Here is a 21,130-nt window from a genome sequence, read left to right as displayed (position 1 = left end):
ATGAAAAATGGAAATGAAAAAAAAGTGAATTTGTACATGACTGATGACACCCCTTAATATTTTTAATAACAATAAAAAATATTCAGTGATAACTTAAGTTAAGAAATCATAAAATATTTAGTGTAAACACACAGTAAGAATACAACGCATTACATTTATTAGATTCAGTTTAATACTCATAGTAATAAAATTGATCCCTTTGAATATATTAAATAATCTAAAATAAACAGAAAAGATAATATTCATACATACATTAAAAATTAAAATTACAAAAAGATCACATAAATCTTCTATAGAATACGGTTTTGACTGACTGACAAATACAGTTTTAACTGAAAAATAATCACTAAATATAAAAGCAACAGTTATTTCAATCAAGTTGTGAGAAATTAATGTATATGAGCTATGTGGCACAATGGAACTGTTAACATATATTAATTTACAAATAATTATACACAATTCAAAAGGTTATACAATGGAAAAAGAAGTGGAGGTAGAAACAAGAAAAATGGAAGGGGAAGATGATATATGCATACTCACTTCATAACCCCCCCCCCCCAACCCGAGCCAAGCAAGAATGTAATCAGAACAGCAATCAGAAAGATTCCTGACAATACTAAATAACACTGACCTCAGCTGAATAAATAAAATTAAAAAAAACATTCACACACCAAGAAAATAACATAAACAATTAAGAAACAAAGTTATCAATAAATACTCTTAATTAAATTAATTAAAATATGCATTATGAAAAGAATTCTGTTTTTTCTTTCTTTTTTTGCAGATTTATTTACTCATTATAAATCATAACTTTCCCTTTTTAATTCACTTAGAACAATTTAATGGATAGTTAGCATTATCCCATTTATAATTAGTTATACCATTTATTGCACTACCAAAACACATTAGGAAGTGAACTTGTATAATTGACCCAAAAACTTCCACAAACTGCTCATTAAAAAGAATTTTTTTTAAATTATTAACAAAGAATTTCTATCATACAAAACTTTTGCAGTTTTATACATATATTTTATCCAATTTAATAAGAAACGTTCACTATTTTTTTAAATGAAGGCAATTTCATGATATAACAGAGAAGACTAAACACCAGACTGTTAATGTGTAAAAAAAAAAAGTGTAATATATGCATTCTACACAAGCAGCTAAAAACATAAAATTGAATTTAAAGAATAATAAAATTTTTCTTTCATTTATTGACAAATTCCAATGCCTGCCACAAACACACAAAATTTTTAGCAATAAAATTTGTTAATTAGGTAATTTGCTAATTAAAAATCTACAGTTTTTATTTCTTTTTTTGATATTTTGGTATTCTCATTTTCACTGTAATTTCTAGATTAATATGAATTGTTACTATTTTCATCAACTGATTTTGAACTTTCTGTTTTACACTTCCAACTGTTTTTTAATAATGTAATAGCAGTATTCTCTAATTCCTTCCAATATTATAGCTGTCATATATACCTCCAAAAATTTCTTTGCCTCTTTCCTTGAGTAACCTCAAAATGAACTGTTTAAAATCTATAACCAAAATTCAATCAGTTCTTCATTGCTACACTCACTTTCCACAATTTCTTATGTTCCAGCCTATTCTTTTGCTATAATTATCATACAATTCATATCACCATTAGGAAGCTTTCTGCTTTAAAATTACACAAAGGGTCGGTTTCTTTAAATCCAGCCACAGAGACAACTTTATGCATTTGTACTTATAATTTTCATATTTACTTCCTTATACGAAGAAAAGGAAGTACTGTGATTACAAAAAAATTCGGTTTCCAGATTTCAACAAAAATAACAATTTTGACCATCCCTGAATCCATTTTCACCAGTTTCAGCATGACACCCGTATGTACATTCATATCTTGCACAACTCAAAAACGATTAGTCATAGGATGTTGAAATTTTGTATTTGGGACTGTTGTAAAATCTAGTTGTACTCCTCCCATTTTGATTGCAATCGACTGAACCAAAAGCGTCCAAAAAAAGCCCAAAATCCAAAAAATTTGGATTCTGGACTTTTTCTTAACTGCCGTAATAAGCCCTGACTGAGAGCTTTTCAACAATATATCATAAGTGGTACTAATTTTCATTTGTTCGAGTTATAGCCAAATAAAATTTTAATTAATGAAATATTTGTATCAGACTTCATCTCCTTTCTGTTTTTTAACTTTTTTTTTATTTAAATATATTGATTTGTTAATAATTATTAACTTCAGATTGTAAAAAAAAAAATTAAATAAAAAAAAAGTTTTAATTAAAAATAAATATGAAAAAATATCAAAAATTATTAATAAAATAAAATTTTATGTACTTTTCATTTAAAAAAAAAAATGTGTATATGTAATTTAATAGGCGTACAAGGAAGTCATGTGGTTCCACATCAGATTTTTTCTGTTGTAATTACAATTCATTTTTCTCTCTTATAGCAGGGGTATTTTAAACTACCAATCAGTAGATATTCAATTCTAAATTTTTGTAATATTTTACTCCCCCATTTTAATTATAATACTGGATTAAATTTCATTTGATTATATGGAATTAAATTTTCATTACAAATTAATAAGAAAGCTTTTACATTATAACTAAATCACCAACACTCTACTGATTTTCATGGTGAACTAATATAATCTCTGTCTTTCATTTGGAAGTTCCAGGTTTGATAGTCCCTGTCAGGCATGACATTTTTCAATTAAAAATAAAATTCATAATCATTCACCAGTAACTGTTATATTGCATCAACCTATTGTTGGTTATACAAATAAATAAATATAAATATCAAGAATTTTTTATCTGGATTTAATTTTAATGTAAACACAATTAATTGACAGTAATAGCAACCAATTAGAAATACAGTAATTGTAAAAAGAATCAAAGCAGCATATTTTTCTTTAATCTTTCATAAACTGTAAAAATTAAAAAAAGAAACATTTTTCTAAACATATATTTTTTGTTTGAGATAAAGTAATAAAGAACTTTGACTCTCGTTATTTTTCTCAAATCTGTGGTAGTTAATATGAAATATAACCACAAGATGAACATCTTTTACTTTGTTTAAATTCTTAAATAGTTACTCTTTTAAATCATGCAAATGTTACATCGTAAAAAATGAATTAAAATAAATTGAGAACTAAAAGAAAAAACAGATAATTTAAATTATCACCTAATCCATTACAATATGTTATACAGCTTCTGTGACTTTCCAGGACTATGATACAAACTCTGTCAAAAGTATAGTTGTTTCCAATTATGTTATGTTTATTTTATTGATCTACTTCATTACTTAGATTTCAAACAATGACTTACTCATGATTCCACTAATTGACACTATGTCAATTGACATAGTAATTCCAGTGAATTACTATGTAATTCAGTAACAACTTACATATAACAATACTCAATAATGGTCTACTTAAGTAGTCAAGACCAGTTTCTCTACTGCAAATGGGGTCAGTTTAAGTAATTGATTGGAAAATTCAATAATAAGATAAGTTTACATATTACGAATAAAACTAACCACATATTTTAGTTATTACAGGAAACAATGATAAATAGTAACACAAGAAATAATACCAATAACCACACTGAAAAAAATAATTTAAAGCAATTTCAAAAGGTCTTATCACATATGAGATTTGCTATCAATTACATACCTTTCCTATTATTAGATGATTTTTAAAAAATATGGCTAACTTTCCTGTTACCCACTTTCATTACTTACATCAGTACCTTCTGTGCAGAATTTCTATTATCATAGAAATTAAGATCTCAACTCCAATGTACTCTTGAGTTATACACAATAATGAATATATGTGCAGTAGTCCATTTATTGGGGGCAATGCAAGAGAATCATGGGGATATTACTATAGCGGGAGGACAGCAGATCAAGACAAAATAGATTACTGGTACTTAGTGTTCTTCAACCCCCACCATGACTTATTTTAAACATAAATCAACTCATACCCATTCTGTCACCCATCATAATATTCCCTCCTGTATAGAATAACTGTTGTAGGATACTATAATTCATTGTTTACTATAAGGTAATAAATGTGTTAAAGAATTTGATATCACGCATCAAAAGGAATCTTCCTTCGTATGTTTCTCTGATATCTTTCTTTACACATTTTGATAACAAAAATGAATAAATACATTTTTTAAATTTGTTTAAATGAGAACATTTTATAGATAAAGACGCGCCAATTTTTTAATCTTCTCTATTAATTCCCTGCCACTATATAATTATATAAGTATTTTTCTTCTTAATTTTCCACTATTTTTAAACCTAACCTGTACTTGTGGATAAGAGATTATTTCTGTTCATTGCATATTTCGTTGCATAGTGTAAATTCATTGTATATTTGAAGTTTCTGCTGTTTTCTGCCTGAAAATGAATTTGCTTTCATTGAGTAACAAAATCAAAAAAAAAATTCTGCAATTAAATTCTTCCAATCCAAAAGAATACTGCCCTCAAATTTTCTGTGTGGAGTGAGGCAAAAATAAAATAAAAGATGAAATATACAACAATTAGTACTCGAAGGTATATGATGCCAAAGAAGCACTTTCTAGAGGCTGTACTTAAATGATCTGCTAATATTGTGTTTCATGTTACACGTAAAATTTCATAAAACAATATTCCTGATGAATGGAAAGGTTATAGTGATTTAAAATATGACCCAAAATATAACAATTAACCAATATTAGTTATAGTTAACAGAGAACCTTAAGGCAGAGTAATGAAACAAAAAAAATTTGGGGTCCCATTTTTGCAAAATGTTAAGATAGTTTTTACATGAATTTATGTAAAAGGAAAACATTAAATTGTAACCCCACTGATAAAATTGTCATATTGTTCTATAGTGGTCTCCTAACAAATACTTAGAATAAATTTTTTTGTGTCATAATTTATTGTAAATACAATCTCATATTCATTATTTATTCAATTGTCAAAACAAAAACATAATCAAATAAAATATACCTGATTCTAGTACTATTATTTCATTCCTTACAATTTCAAGTTTTCAATTTGTAAATTATGTAGTGGCAGGGAATTAACAGAAAAGATCCCATTTTTTTAATAAACTTTAATGAAAGTGAGATTTCCAATTCAGAGTTTTTTCTCCTAAATTCAAGATTTCTTTTAAACAGATGACTCACTTCGATGATTTAATTTTTATTTCGTTTGGTGGTTCCACTGAGATTAATTTCCATTATTTTTTTTACAAAAAATTACATATGTAAATATTGTGTAAGCGGTCAATTTAAGATATTTTTAATTTTTTTGTCATTATTGGTTAGTGCTGAATTTTTCTAACATAATGATATAAAGTTTGATGTTATTTTGAGTTCAAGATTATTCAAAGTATTTTCAAGAAACAATTCAAAAAACTTTGTTGGAAAATGCTTGGTAAAACGACAATACATATTTGCCTCCTGCTCAGTAATAATCATTAACATTATTTATGTACATCCCTCTTTTTTTAAATTAAGACATAGTAAAGATATAATGCATAATTTTGCATCATACAACCAGAGTTTTTAACCATCTCAAGATCCAAACATCTCACCTTAGCATTTCTTACAAGGGGAGTAGTTTTGTTTCATAAGAACATCATTTCTTGCAGACTGATCAAAATTAAAAATATAATTAAAAAATTTAAAACAAACTTAAAAAGCTTAAAAACTGCATAAAAACTAAACAATATATACTTTTTCAATTTTTTGTTAAATTTATACTATTAAATTTGGCACTAAATTTTTGTGCTAAATTAGTACACTGCGATAGCTTTTAAATTTGGTAGCAACTTCTAAAAATTGAAATTTAAAATTTAGAATCAAATTTCAAAAAAATTAGAATCAAATCATTTTTACCACATTTTAAGTTGATTACAATTTTTTTTCTTTTCAAAAGTTTAATAATCATACAAACCTTTCCAATGCTAGAACATTGCATTCACTTAATGTAATTGTTAAATAACCCAGTAGCATGTCGGCTTGATGAATATTTTCTAGAATTATTATGTCAGCTGATAAAAAATATTGACTTTTAAAATATTCAGATTCATTCTAATAAAGCAATAATAATAATAATAACAACAAATAAGTTCACATAGGTAACCTTTTACACTATTATCACTGACGTAAAACATTATCGTCATTTCTTATTGAAATAACACCACTTATTATACATCTAATTATGTTTATCAACACGAGATTAAAGCATGTGCAAACAGCATTTCTGACTGATTAATCAACTAACATTATAATAATAATAAATAAATTAAGTAATCATAAACACTGCTTGCTGACATGTAAACTAAACCAACACACCCATTCATCATAAGTGTAACCACACATGCAGCTGAATTTCACGTATATATAAGATTATTTTTTATTTACAGAGGTATCACTTAAATTAGAACAACAATACATACATGTTTTTTTCTTATGTCATGGAAAGTTTTTAATTTTTTCTTTTTTCAGTTCTTTTGTGTAAATATAGTACCTCAAACAAAACCAATTAAAAATTTATTTATTTATTATTTTTTTTATTTAAAATTTATGTTTAATACAAACTGTAAGCATAATGGTTGAGAATGATCTGACACAGAACAAAATCATTCCCAGAATAACACTGCAATTCTTAAGAATAACAAGCCAAACTTACTAGGGAGAGTGAGGAATGAAGTAATTGCTTTTTTCACTCGACCAAATATAAAGTATACTAACCCCACTGAAATTCGGGTAGTATTCAGCCCTACAAATGACATCTTCACTCTGTACATCACAGGGACTGGCTGTAAAATGAACATCATTCTACTGAATAAAGCAATCCTAAATAGTGCCACTTGTATCACAGGAACTTTACCCGCATTACAAAAAGAAACTGAGAGATGGTACTGAGAAATTATATAAAAAGCTGAGAGATGGTACTGTAAAGCAACAAATTAATTTATCCCTTTCTTTGAGTAACAATGCACTTTATGCTCAATAAAAACTGTCTCTACCTACTTGTCAAACCAATAAAAAATTAATATCAATGAGATTATTTTGGAATTTAAAAAAAATTATGAATTGTATTTATTCATATTCAAAAAAACTGTAAGCAAAACTAGAATAGTAAATATCAGAGATGTTAAAAACATATATGTATAAAACTATAAAATCAGTTAAGTTAATTAGCTGAAAATCAAATATATTTCTTGATAGAAGTGGAAGTACTATGAAAGAGGCAAAAACCAATTTTTTTTAAAAAGGAACAATAAATAAATAGGATAACCATCTATTTTTATTTTTAATGTTATCCTAAATATTATTCTCAATATTAAATGTTATTAGTTCAATTCATAAAGTAAATATTAAAGTTAACATAAGCAATAATTTCCTTTAAATAAAAATAAATCTATTAACAACTACAGGCAATGTTCCTATTTGTCTTAAGACTTCATTTTGTATTTTATCAACCCTTTCTAATTTTGAACATCCTCCAGCAACACCATAATTAAGTCCACTATTCTTTTCTTTCTATCTGGTATTCCTAAAATTCATATTTCAATACTATAAAATGCTATAATCTACACAAAACTTTTTAAGAATTCCTTCTAATTCTTAGACCTATATTTGACTATAGCACTTCCTAACTGCTTTTGATCTCTATCTTACTTTATTCTTTATAATTTTAATGCCTAAATAGTAAAATTCCGTAACTTTTCTTTCGCAGAATTTTTTTCTTTCACTATTTGTTTTTTTTATGTTAACTGACCCTTACTTTGACAGTTACCTACCCCATATTTTTAAAATCTGTTTAGCCATTCTTTGCAATGTATTAAGAAAGAAAAAAGAAAATCAGTGTAACCGAATTAAGTATAGTTTTTCTTTGAAACGTAAAGTAGATCAAAAAAGGGAATATTTTGAACATCACAAGACATTTTTAGCTGTAGACCTTCTACAGCTATAGTGCAATGGGAATGTAAAATGTTAGTTATTTCCTTAAACTAAGAATTCAATTCTGAAAAGTTATCACTTAACATAATTTTTTTCTGTAAAGATAGATAAGGCAAAGAGTTTGGTAATGCCAACCCTACAATAGACTGCATAAAATCAGATGAAATGGCTAGCATATACCCACTATCTTCAACTTTTCTCCGTCAAAGATGTATAAAACAGTTACAGCAATTTCAACCAAAAAAATCACCCATTAAAGTTCAAGATTTTTAACAAAAATTAACAATTTCTAAGAAAAAAGCCAGTATTTTATCAATAATTTGTCCTTACCACACAAAAAATTGGTGGTGTCCTCACCACCAATCAAAAAAGCTTCCAAAAAATTTTTATTTAAAACAGTTTTATTTATCTGCCTAGTGGAAAAAAATAAAAATTTACAATATTACTACAATGCAGAATAGTTAAACTGAAAGTGAACAGCAAACCCAGACCACATAATCTGCTACTGAATCATGGCTTATCCATACAACATCATTTTCAACATTCTATGTTACAGACACTCCATTATACTAATCGATTAATAAATAGATAACTTAAAAGCTTAATAATTTTAATTTTAAAAAATATTTTGATTTCAGAATAAAAAATATTGGATGATTTGTTGAGTTGAGTCATGCTAAAGTATCAGAAAGGCATTTAAATGTATCTTAACAAAAAAAAGGCTTACCTTCATTTAACTGAGCCTAAGTAGAGAATATAATAGCTCAGGGGTGCTACAAGTGGAAAGAAATTGAAAACTTTGTGACGAAAATTTTGATGACAAAAGAGGAAGGCTTCCAGGAGTGGAGCAATTATTGATGTCACAAAAAAAAGTGAAAAGACCAAGTCCCGGCTGCTTGGGCAGGGTCCCTGAGAACGGCATAGCCAGGCCCGGGTTTACCCCTGTCCTACCAATTGGAGGCACGGCAAAGATGAATAAATAAAAGATCCAAAACCAGCAGGCTGACCTGCCGTGCTGGCATACAGCCGGTGGGTGGGGAGGTAAGTCAGAAGGACACGCCCCTGCGTTGAGTTATACTTGAATGTTGAACTAACCCGTGGGAGCAGAAAAATAGTAGAGAATATAATGAACGTATAAAAAATGTAAAATCATGCTTAATTCTGGATATTAAAGCATCAGTTATACAAATAAATTAAGAAATATAAGCTTATGTAATAATTAAAGGCAAAAATTTATTAAATAAAATTGAAAAAAGAATCACTTGCACATGAATGCACACATGTAAGCATATACACAAAAACCTGCATGCACGCACATACATACTACAACAAATACTATACATGGATTAATACTACAATAATCCAATATATTAACAAACATTTTACTTTAAAATAAAATTACAGATTTTAATATTATAAGAAATACTGAAAAAAAAATCTATATTTGTTCATGCTCTGACATTGTGATAGTATTAATAATTTAACAATGTTTTTAATAAACAACACAACAAAGATAACTTTACTTTATATTTCAATTTCACTTACATTACACATTGGAGTTGCATCAACCATAGTGCATTAATAAATTATTAATGTGTTTGGTGATAAGTCAGTGCACCAATAAATGTATGCTTGCACAAAATAATAAAAATCAATATTTAAAACATGAAAAATTTCCTTAAAAAACACAATAACACAAAAATACAATGTTACTGATATTTTAATGGATAGAGAAAACAAATAACATTTATACAAACTTTTTTTTTTATCTTTAATAATATTTTTTCACATATGCTTCTGTAATTGAAGTTTATCTAATGAGAACTATAAGAAGAATGAAATTAACATATAAAAAATTTCAGACCCGTTATCAATCAGGAAATTAGCCAATTCAAAAGCATATTATAATTCAAACTGGTATTTTAATTTTATTTTTACCAAACAAATAACAAAGTATTCTGAATTCATTTTACAACAAAAAAAGTTAAAAAATAAAATCAATTTATTTACAAATACTACAACTGAATCAAGTGCTCGTTTAACCATGTACAATTTCAGCTATGCTTCTAATTCATTTATAGACATAGAATGATAATTTTTCATAACAGGTGAGAAATCAGACTGAAATATGTGTAAGTTAAGTAGGCCTCTTTCTACAAACATTCAAAATAACTTGATAACCATATTTGAATAAGTATTAACTCTGAATTTTTTTACATCTTTTATACTTGTCTTCTTTTCCTTTCCCTTCATCAGTGAACTAAAAAACTCTGTCCTTTTGGCACAGTCTTTAATTTTGGGAGCAGCCAGAAATTGTAGGAAGGGCTTAGTCTGGTGGATAAACAAAATTGTCTAATACGAGATTCAATTTCTTGGCTAGAAACATTCTCCCAATGATATCGTTAAGGCTTGGTAGATTATTGTGATGGACGATTCTTATCTTTCAAACCACAATTCATATTTTTTCTTCAAACAGATCTTGAAATTTTCTTAGCACTATACTGTACATATAATATAGTCAAATAATACCAAATCTCACACTGTTCATAAATCTATTACTTTAATTCTGTCTGCTCGCTTTTAGTGTCATCATTCACATTTTCTCACTCACCTATACATCGCTTATACCAGTCAAAGATTTCCAGATCATCCACACCATTTTAAATATCTCTGTTTCACAAGGAGTTTACAAATTTAAACTTCAATCACTAATTTTTATGCCAAAGTTTACACACATATATTTATTGTTTACCGAATATCCACATTAAAAGTGCAAACACGCAATTATTTTTAAATAAAGAGTTCAAATTAAAATTATAATTTGTGAAATACAAAATAAAATTAGAATTATCACAAACAACATAAAAATAAAATTATATATTATTTTAAAATAAAATGAAATTATATTAGTTAAAATTAAGACATGTTACACTCATGTAACTGAAGTTTTATTTGATACATACCTAACAAATGAAATGTAAAAATTTCTTGATATTGGTTAACAATTAAATAAAGTATATCTGTCACACAAAAATAAATGGTGTGAATTCACTGACAATCATTCATCAGAAATTAAGTTAAATTAATTGTTTCAATAAAAGAAAAAAAGATGAAATGTTTAACATTAAAGAAAGGCATGGAATTACAATTTTCTTTGATAACAATCCTCATACAACATAATCAATCAGTAAACAAACAATAACATTGAAACTAACTAAGAGTATTAAATAATAATATTAATCTTTTGATCCTAGTTAAGGTAGTAAACTGCAACCTAAAACCCGATAATTCTGTCACACTGAAATACCTCTTGAAGTAAGTGTCAATGGCTGTAAACGTTCTAATGAATTAGTTCCTGTAAATAACCTAAGTTAAACAATGCTAAGTAGTTTCAAAGCAAGCCATTTCTTATAGCAAATTTATGACTTGATGCCACTTAAATCTTATATTAAAAAAAATAAATAAATAATAAGGTTAACACGACTGAACTTACTTAACATTTAGATATAATTTAACCTGTAACCCTTCCATCAGTGATACATTAAACAATTATTTTTAACTATTAAGTTAGACCACACTTATTTTCTTATTAATTTAACGAAAAAGGATAATTTATTTTTAAATTTTACAATCTAAATTACTTTTTTAAATTAAAAATAATAGTAATTTGAATATGATTTATCCTTCTCCCTGAATTATACACACGCACACTGTATAAACACAGCTGGTTTGAGAGGAAACGACCAATAATGCAGCCTAGTTTAAGAATAAAAAGTTCACTGGGTAATAATAATAATAATAAGACACCATATACTTTCAATGAAAAAATTTTTCTCCAGTAAAAAACATTCTGGAATCATTTGTCAAATCAACTAAGTTATAAAAATCTGCATAAAATCAAATTTTAACTAAAACCCTTTGTTCTAAACTTAAAAAAAGTAATTAAATATGGTTCAAATGAAATATTTCCTGCTATTTGAAAAAAATATGCTTCCTGAAAGGAAACGACAGTAACCATTACAGTGATTGTTGACAGCATAACTGGTTAGTAGATAGTTGGATATGGCGTAACAATTATTTATTCATTTTATGTAATTTATAAAAATGAATAGTGGAGTAAACATGTAATGAAAATATTATTTTAATATACATCAGTCTTAGAACAATTATAAAAAAGTAATACTAGAAACGTGACATTTTTTGGGTTGAAGTGTGAAATGTTACAAAGATAAGAGTGGCAATTAACTAGATGAGTGGTAAGTAACTAAATAAATTAAAATAAAATTAGATTAGATTAGAGCTAGGAGTAGGAATTAAAAAGCTAAGATAGAATGACCAACAACGTGTCTTTGCAAATCAGCTGATTTCGAAGTTCAGAGTTCCAACATTCAAATCCTAGTAAAGGTACTTACTTTTATACTGATATGAATACTACATTGTGGATATCGATGTTCTTTGGTGGTTGGGCTTCAATTAACCACACATCTCAGAAATGGTCGACCTTAGATTGTACAAAGACTACACCTCAGTTACACTTATACATATCATCCTCATTCACCCTCTGAAGTAATACCTGATGGTGATTCCCAGCTAAACAGAAAAAAAGATAGAATGACCAGAAATAAGGCTGATGAGTAGGTAAGAGAATTAAAATAAAACTAAAAATGGAAATACAGAATTAGGAATAGCAAGGAATAAGAAAATATAAGACAAAGTCAGTTGTCACAAGCAATAAATTGTGAGAATATCAGTTGGAAAAGATTCAAAACCTAAACTTACCTAACAGTAGTGAAGATTTTTATGTTAAACTCTTTGGCGTAAATGAACTAAAAGAAAGACTATGAAAAAATATATTATTTAATAAAATATGTAAAAAAATTATTTGATATAAGGGAATTGAAATAATTAGAGGAGGGAAAAAGGGAAAGATAGTTGAGAAATATGGACAAAGTCAAAGAATAAAGGAGGAAGTAAAACTAAGCTTTCATTTTTTTAATTTTTACTTTCTAGATCCTAGTAACCATTAGTTTATTAAAACTAACAAAAGTACAAGGTTTCACTTAGGTGGTAGTCACAAAGTACCACCACTCACCTATACAATTTATTAGAAAATGTTATTCACAGCACAAATGAATGAAAATTTTTTTTTTTTTAAATTGAAAAAAAATAAAAACTTTTATTATGAGCATCTTATCTTTTTCTGTTTAGCCTCTGAAACCACCTAAGGTTAGACCATACTTCAAAGGATGAATGAAGATGATATGTATGAATGTAAATAAAGTGCAGTCTTGTACAGTCTCAGGTCGATCATTCCTGAGATGTGTGGTTAACTGAAATCCAACCACCAAAAAACACCAGTATCCACAATCTAGTATTCAAATCTGTATAAAAGTAACTGCCTTTACTAAGAATTGAACCTTAGAACTCTTGACTTCAAAATCAGCTGATTTGTGATGATAAGTTTAACCACTAGACCAAACCTGGTGGGTTTTTATTATAAGCAGGGATCATCTAAAAATGTTATTTGTGGAAATATTCTCCTGTACATTTTTAAAGTCAAAATATAGAATACCCTCTTTTTAATCATGCCTTATGATTAATCTGTAAAGATTTTATCAAAACTTGTACAGCCGTTATGTGATAATAATATAATTAATTGTTAGAAATAGTACAAAATGGAATACTAAAGGACTTATTTGCATCAAATTTTTTTTTAATCATTTAGAAATGAAAAGATTATAATGATGGGAAATATGTACTCAAAAATGTAATTTCTGAATACATTTATGTAGGCACATATTATTACTTTTTTTTTTTAAATTATTCACTGCTCATATCAAATTCCATCAAATTTTCATTACTGAAGGGCAGAGAGGAGGCCAAAGAGAGTCCAGAAACAACTTTTGGAATGTACAAAAATGTACATTTTGAAAAAGAATTGTTAGTACATTAAAATATTTCTTTTTTTTCAAAATGTAAACTTAATTTTAAAAACCTAATACAATTGATGATACAGATATTTTTATTTTGATGCTAAGTTTGATATAGCTTGAAAGATTTAAATAAAAATAAGACAGTAGGATAGATAATATTAAACAATCAGAATTATTATATCTTGTTTAAAAAAAACAAAATTCAACAGGCTATATAGACTGGTAAGTAGAAAAAAAGTCACAATATCATATTGCACTATCAGTTGAATAAATCATGCCTCAAAAGAACAGAGGATAGTTGAACCCAGACAAATAGAACATGTGATGGAAGTGGTATGCTATATAACAACCAGTTTGATTTCAGAAAAAGCATGTACAGATGGGAGGCCATTATGGAGCTCTGACTAATCTTAAAAGGCAAGCATTAGAAGAATAAAATCAACTAGTGCTTACATATCTGAAGAATTCAATTATTTGATAATGTAGAATGGAGTATATTTTTTAATATGTTAAGGAGTACTGGTCTAAAATGAAGTAAAAAAAATATTATATACAATCTGTAGAATTAGAACCAATGATTAAAGTGGAAAATGAAAAAAGGACAAGCTCTGCATTAGAAAGTGATGAAACAAGAACTTCTCTATTCCTGTTGTTATCTAACACTTATTTATATATATTATTCTTTCATAAGGATTTAAGGACACATTTGGAAAAGGATTAACTATTCAAATAAAGAAAATGAAGATATTAAGACATTACACTTTTGGTATAAATATGAATTAGAAAAAATATTGAACTGATAGATTTCTTGCTCGAAAAACAAATTCAATAATACAAAAAAAAACTATGACAAAAGAAGGTTAACAAATACTTTGATAAGAGAACATAATTAACCAGGAGCTTCAGAATTTGGTTTTTCAGGTAAGAATACACTAACAAATAATGAAACAAACTGAGATAAAGTCTGCAGCTTTTATGCAATCTGCTAGAATCAAATATAGAAGAGTTGGAAAATTTTTTTTAAATACAAGTTGTAGTGTAGACCTTCCTCTCCCTTTATATGATTAATAAAGAGGAAAATTTTATGCAATAAAAGCAAAAATTAAAAAAGTAATTATAATTACAAATCAGCAATTAGCTGATGCTAATAAGGAGACACAGGTTTATTAACAATAACAAAGTAGCAATCACACAGTATATACTACAATGTAAATTCAACGTTACCATTTTTCCAGTGATAATCTAATAATTCAAATAATGTTAAAAAAATTAGGTAAAGATATAGTAAATATATTTTTACACAATATACTGAAAAATTATCAATCAGACAAAAAAATAAATACAATAAGTTGTATTACATAGATACATTTTTAATGTAATAGATACTGATACATTATCATTTATATTTTAGTTTAATTCTTCAGCATATAATCACAACTTGCAAAATGAGCATTACTTATATTCACAAATCAACAAAAAAATTGTATTTACCCACAGATTTTAACATCAATTTAGAATATACAGCCAGTATTAATTTCCCATAACAGATACAAATAATATCAATGAAGTAAGTTTTTACTATGAAGTGTACTCATAACATTTTTTCTGAACCCTTTTCCATAATGAGCAGTTCATCTTCAGTAAGTCCTAAACTATAAATAATAATATTTTAGATTAGTACGAAAAACTTTATTAATTTATCAACTAAGTCAAACAATTTCACTTGATGCAATGAAAGATGAAGCAATCTTTAAAAACAATGCACTTTAACAATAAAACCTCATTAACTATTTAATAAATTCCTTGTATAGCTTGTTCCTTTCTATATTTACAAACAATATATCTTAAATTTATGTTGCCTTTTAGAACACAGTAATAAATGCAATTAAGATCTTTAAAAAAATAGTTCATTTAAGTTATATGGTTGTTGAATGACAAGTTACAACAGTAAATTTTCAGCCACTCAAAGCAAGAAGTTCAATAATTAAATAAGTTACAAGGAATCGGTATTTTAGAGACATTTAAACAAATAGTTAAAATTTAGTCATACTTACATTAATAATGAAATAAAGAAATTTAGCATAATTAAAAAAAAAATAAATATTTTCATAATCGTATAAGACTACTGAGAAATGTGATATAGATTCTATATTACCTTTTAGAAAGTTAAGCAAGTTTAGAACCTCTTTCTTTTCTGTTTAGTTCCTGGAACCATCATAATGAATTAATTCAGAGGATGAATGAGGATGATATGTATGAATGTAAATGAAGTTTTTTATGTATGAATGTTCTAAAGCAAGTTTAGAACCTACCAAAGGCTTGGATACAATCCAAGCCTTTGTGCGTACAAGTATTACAGTACTGCTTGTATGCAGTAAATGGTACTACTCATTCTAATAATGCAATAAATGTTATTATTTAATTTCAAAAATGTTAACTGCAGGCATTTACTAATTATTAACACATTTTACTAGTTTGCTAGAAGTTTAAAAAACCAAAACCTATTACTTTCCTGCATGCAATAATATAAGCAAGATAAAAATCAATAAAATTGAACTCAAGTATAATATTTAAGCACCATCTTTGGGAATTTGGTCTAGACACTTATAAAACCCGTGTGCTAACTTGTTTCCACTTTTTGTTTTATTCAGTTTCAAGAAGCACTTCAAATACAGTAAAATTTCTTCCAGATTTTGCTTTGTTGTTTATTAAAATAAATATTAAAGCAAGTTGAACTACTTCATTTGTTATGGGAGGAAGGAAACAAATTTTAATTATTTAACTTCTCGATCTTGAAGGATGAAACTTAGTAAAAACTCTAAAAGTATGAAAGAGTAATGACAATATTTTATGACTGAAACTAAACCTGCTACATTTCAACAATTAATCATTTGAAAAAAAAATGGCCTTATGAGGAAGTTCATTTACCATTTATTAACAGCTGTAAACATTTCCAAGCATAAATAAAGTTCATAAAATATTATAGAAAAAATTAATAAAAGAATAAATTTTAAATATAATCATGCATCAAACTTCTATGTGTGTAGAATTGTAAACGAGTATGAATTCACACTGATGCTTGGTTTTAAATCATGTTTTATTTTTTGTTTCACAGAATATAGTGTAAATAATAATTCTTCAATCAAATCCATGCCTATCTCAATAATAAGCATAAAAATACAAGTATTGTTCACAAACAAAAGATCATCCACCAAATGTTTAACTTTTTCATTTTAAAGCTGAAAAAAATACATAAATATTTTAATCTTATCAGTATGTAAAAATTTATATAATACTAATGTCACATTACAAATGGGTAGATATGCCACTCCACAAACAAAGGTATTGTCCCAGAATCTATCTAGATAGATAAGGGGAATGTAACGTAAAATATAGAAGCAGTCAGAATCCATGTTAATAATTTAAATCTTTTTTTTAATACAAGTATGAAAAAATAGTGAAGTAACAATTCAGGATTAAAAAGATATATTTGAGTAATTAATTAATTATTTAATTTCACGTTAAATTTCGGCCTCCGGGAATTACCATTCAAGTATTAGTTCAGAGGATGATGAATGAGGATGATATATGTATGAGTGTAAATGAAGTGTAGTCTTGTACAGTCTCAGTTCGACAATTCCTGAGATGTGTGGCTAATTAAAACCCTCCGGTAACCACATTGGTAAAGAACAACGGCAACCGCGATCTAGTATTCAAATCCATATAAAAGTAACTGTCTTTACTAGGACTTGAATGCTGGAACTCTTTGACTTCCAAATCAGCTGATTTGGGAAGATGCATTCACCACCAGAACAACCCGGTGGGTTATGTTAAACAGAGCTGTAGAAGTGTTTATTATTTTTAATTAGTACAATTTAAAAAATTGTTCCATAACAGAATCTTTAATTTAATGAAAGTGAGCAGGTGGGAACAATCCTTTTTACATGTTTTGGTAATTTATTAAAAATGGCAATAGAAGTATGACATCCTTTCTCCTAAGCTGAAACCATTATGTAGAGGTTTAATTTATTGAAATGAAGTGGGAAAAATCCTTTTTACATGTTTCAGTAATTTATTAAAAATGGCAATAAGGTAAGAAATTCTTTTTCCTAAGCTGAAATCATTATGTTGAGTTACAAAGAAATAGTTCTATTGTTTGGTTTGACAAAAATGGATATCATTATTTCTAACTATTGCCCTATAAGTTTCATATTAATCAAAGACAAAAAATGATCTAACATCTCATTTTTATAATTTGAAAAAAATTGTTCTGAATCTGGGTGCTCCAAGAGAAGATATGCTTCAGACTCCTGTCAGAAGCTTATCATATAATAAATGTTTAATAATGATGACATCTTCAGTATTTTATAAAGCAGTTTCAAAACAAAACAGTACAGATTGATTTTATTGCAAGTAAATTATTTATAATTTTTACTTTTTTCCAATTAAATTTGTTTCTGAAAGTGGTAATTTTACAACAATGGACCTAATTTTACAAAACCGGCACTTATTTTAACATTAAAAAGGTTACACACACATTATAAGTAAGATTATTGAGCTGACTCGTCCTGAGACTCAAATTAATGTAATCCTCTTCAGTCAGTCAATTTCGTTTTTGCTAAACTTCACTCAATTGTTCTAAAAGTCTTCCAGATCCGAACAATAAGTATTAAACAATCAACAAGAGTAGTTTATCAATAAATGACGAAAATAACTAAATACGGTGATGCATCACTTCGAAAATTCACATTTTGACAACAGTCACATTGAATGTAAAATATTAACCACTTTCAATATTTAATTCAATAATTTCAATATTTAAGAGCCATCCAACTTAAATTCAACAATAAGATTACTTCCCAAATTGCAAATAATAAATATAAATCCGCCATAACACAAACAGAATGAGATCAATGAATTAAAACGATAACAAAAGAAGCAGGTATAGTACTGGCCATAAAAAAGTACTTTCACATTTATACATCTCAACATATAATTCATCAAAACGTTTCAGTAAAATAAAAAATGAGAAAAATTAATGAATACTTCAAAACAAAATAACTGAATACTTACAAAGGAAAATGTGGTTTAAAATACTACGGTAAGGTTTTGCAAAACAGCACGGCGTATAACACGAATTCTGTTATGCTGCGCGTCGTAAACAGCTGATCAATCTGCAACAAGCACAATGAAAATGATATTAGGTCGATATAGGTGGGGGAGCATGACGAAATGCTATTGGAATTGCCACTCCAATATTTGTGTTACAAAAATCGAAAATAAACTCAAAATATAACTGGAGTATCATTTCGGTAAATATTTGCTATCAGTAATGCTTCTACCAGAAACGGTGTAATTTTATATGAAGAAATTTATTAAACAAAGTATAATCGATTCAAAACTACAATATCGACAGCTATTCAAGTCGAATTTTCTAACCCTAGTTAAACACAAATGAATAAAGTTTTTACGTGATTTTTACATTTAAATACAAAAATATTGTCTACTTTTATTTAATAATTTCTCGTACAAATTTGGAAGTACATTACTTTAGTAATGAGAATTAGATAATTACATCCTAAACAGACAATTTTTAAAAGTTAGCTTAGGTCAGTATTATGTTAAGTATCAACCATTTCAAACCTAAACAGAAGTGAAACCAAATTTTTCGAAAATGTTGACCTCTTGGATTAAAAAAACGATGGTTACGACTGACTATACCATTACATGTCATATCCAAGTAACAACAGCATTTCATTAATCAACAGATTTCCCTATAATATTTGAAATAAATATTATATTTTACTTAAAAAAAAAAAAAAAAAAAAAAAAAAACAGTAAAAATAACAAGCCTGTTACACAGAAAATTTATCTAAATAATTTGACAACATGATTACTAATATTATATTGTTAAACCTCCGCCGCATTCACAGTGAAATATGTGCGCGCGCGCTCGTGTGTGTGTATATGTATATATACATATCACGAAGTTCTCCCGGGACTTTCATAACCTACTTTGCTCATGAAAATAATGGAGAAAGTTCATTTAAGCATAAGTCCTAAAATGCTTCTGCGAGTTAACGGCCAGTGAAAGATTTCCCTCGGATTTCGGCTACCCCGGTGAAATGAGGCCATACTGAAATTTTAGGAGGTTAATTAAGGGGCAGAATAAGCGAGTGCTTAAGGTTTTTAATCTGAAAAATAAAATAAAATAGGTCCCAGAACCGTATTTGTGGTAGTTTTTGAAAATTCTGGGGTGAAAACCCGTGTTTTTTTATGTTTGACGTACAATAACTTTGTTACATGTGTAATAAAAACATAAAACTTGTAGAAAATTTAATTCTTAACAAAATGCTGTAAGATAACTTGAATAAAACAAAGAAAAGTTAGAATTTTATTTTGAAACGGTATACTGGACCAAAGTGTATTATATGTACCAGTTTGTAATAAATGTTAAATAATTATTCTTTTTGCTTCCTTGTACGAAGTAAAGGCAGTATTGTGATAGCGAAAAATTTTGGTTTTCAGATTTCAACGTAAATATCCATTTTGACTAGGTGTTGTCTGTACGTAGTATGTATGTCGCATAACTCAAAAACGATTAGTCGTAGGATGTTGAAATTTTGGATTTAGGACTGTTGTAACATCTAGTCGTGCGCCTCCCCTTTTGATTACAATCGACTGAACCAAAAAAGCCCAAAATTCAAAAACTTTAGATTTTGGACTCTTCTTAACTGTTGAGAGATTAAGAGATATATCGTTGAGAGATTTTCAACGATATATCATAAGTGGTACTTATTTTCATTGGTTTCAGAGTTATAGTCAAATAAAATTTGAATTAATGAAATATTTGGATGTTATAAAGGAAGACCCATCAGCTAGAATCAGACATCATCTCCTTTTTTTTTTTAATTTAAAATATACTAATTTGTAAATAATTATTAACCTCTGATTGTAAAACAATTTTTACGATAAATAATAATTCAATAATAACAATAAAAAAAAATTATGATAAAATATCATTAGTTATTAATGAAATAAAATTTTATGTACTTTTCATTTTAAAAAATGTGAGGAAGTCATATGGTGTTCACATCAGATTTTTAAAAATGGTACCGACATCTTACGTACTGTCGAATACATATACATGATAAAAACCAGTACAAGTATTATATCAGTGGAATTCATATTTATGTGTTATTCAAAAGCTGTGTTAATAAAATTCGATGACT

General features: G+C 27.3%; 1 protein-coding gene across 14 annotated transcripts in view; it reads right to left on the bottom strand.

Annotated features, from left to right (window-relative positions):
* Nucleotides 1–19,078, bottom strand: part of LOC142326158 (proton-coupled amino acid transporter-like protein acs) — an 84,584-nt gene extending 65,506 nt beyond the window's left edge. For 2 of the 14 annotated variants that reach the window (XM_075368388.1, XM_075368398.1), the window contains exons 1-3: nucleotides 18,972–19,078; nucleotides 15,390–15,550; nucleotides 12,378–12,555 (exon numbers count right to left, since the gene is read on the bottom strand). The gene's annotated coding sequence lies outside the window, so the exon portion shown is untranslated. Of the gene's footprint in view, nucleotides 1–252; nucleotides 455–5,950; nucleotides 6,063–12,377; nucleotides 12,556–15,389; nucleotides 15,551–16,053; nucleotides 16,104–18,971 lie in introns of those variants that run through there. The other 12 variants (XM_075368392.1, XM_075368402.1, XM_075368389.1 and 9 more) reach the window with 9 other exon arrangements.
* Between the last annotated feature and the right edge of the window lie 2,052 nt (nucleotides 19,079–21,130).

Source organism: Lycorma delicatula, chromosome 6 (assembly GCF_047948215.1).
Source record: "Lycorma delicatula isolate Av1 chromosome 6, ASM4794821v1, whole genome shotgun sequence".
In the NCBI taxonomy this organism is placed as follows: domain Eukaryota; kingdom Metazoa; phylum Arthropoda; class Insecta; order Hemiptera; family Fulgoridae; genus Lycorma; species Lycorma delicatula.
This window is presented reverse-complemented; position numbering and strand designations above follow the sequence as displayed.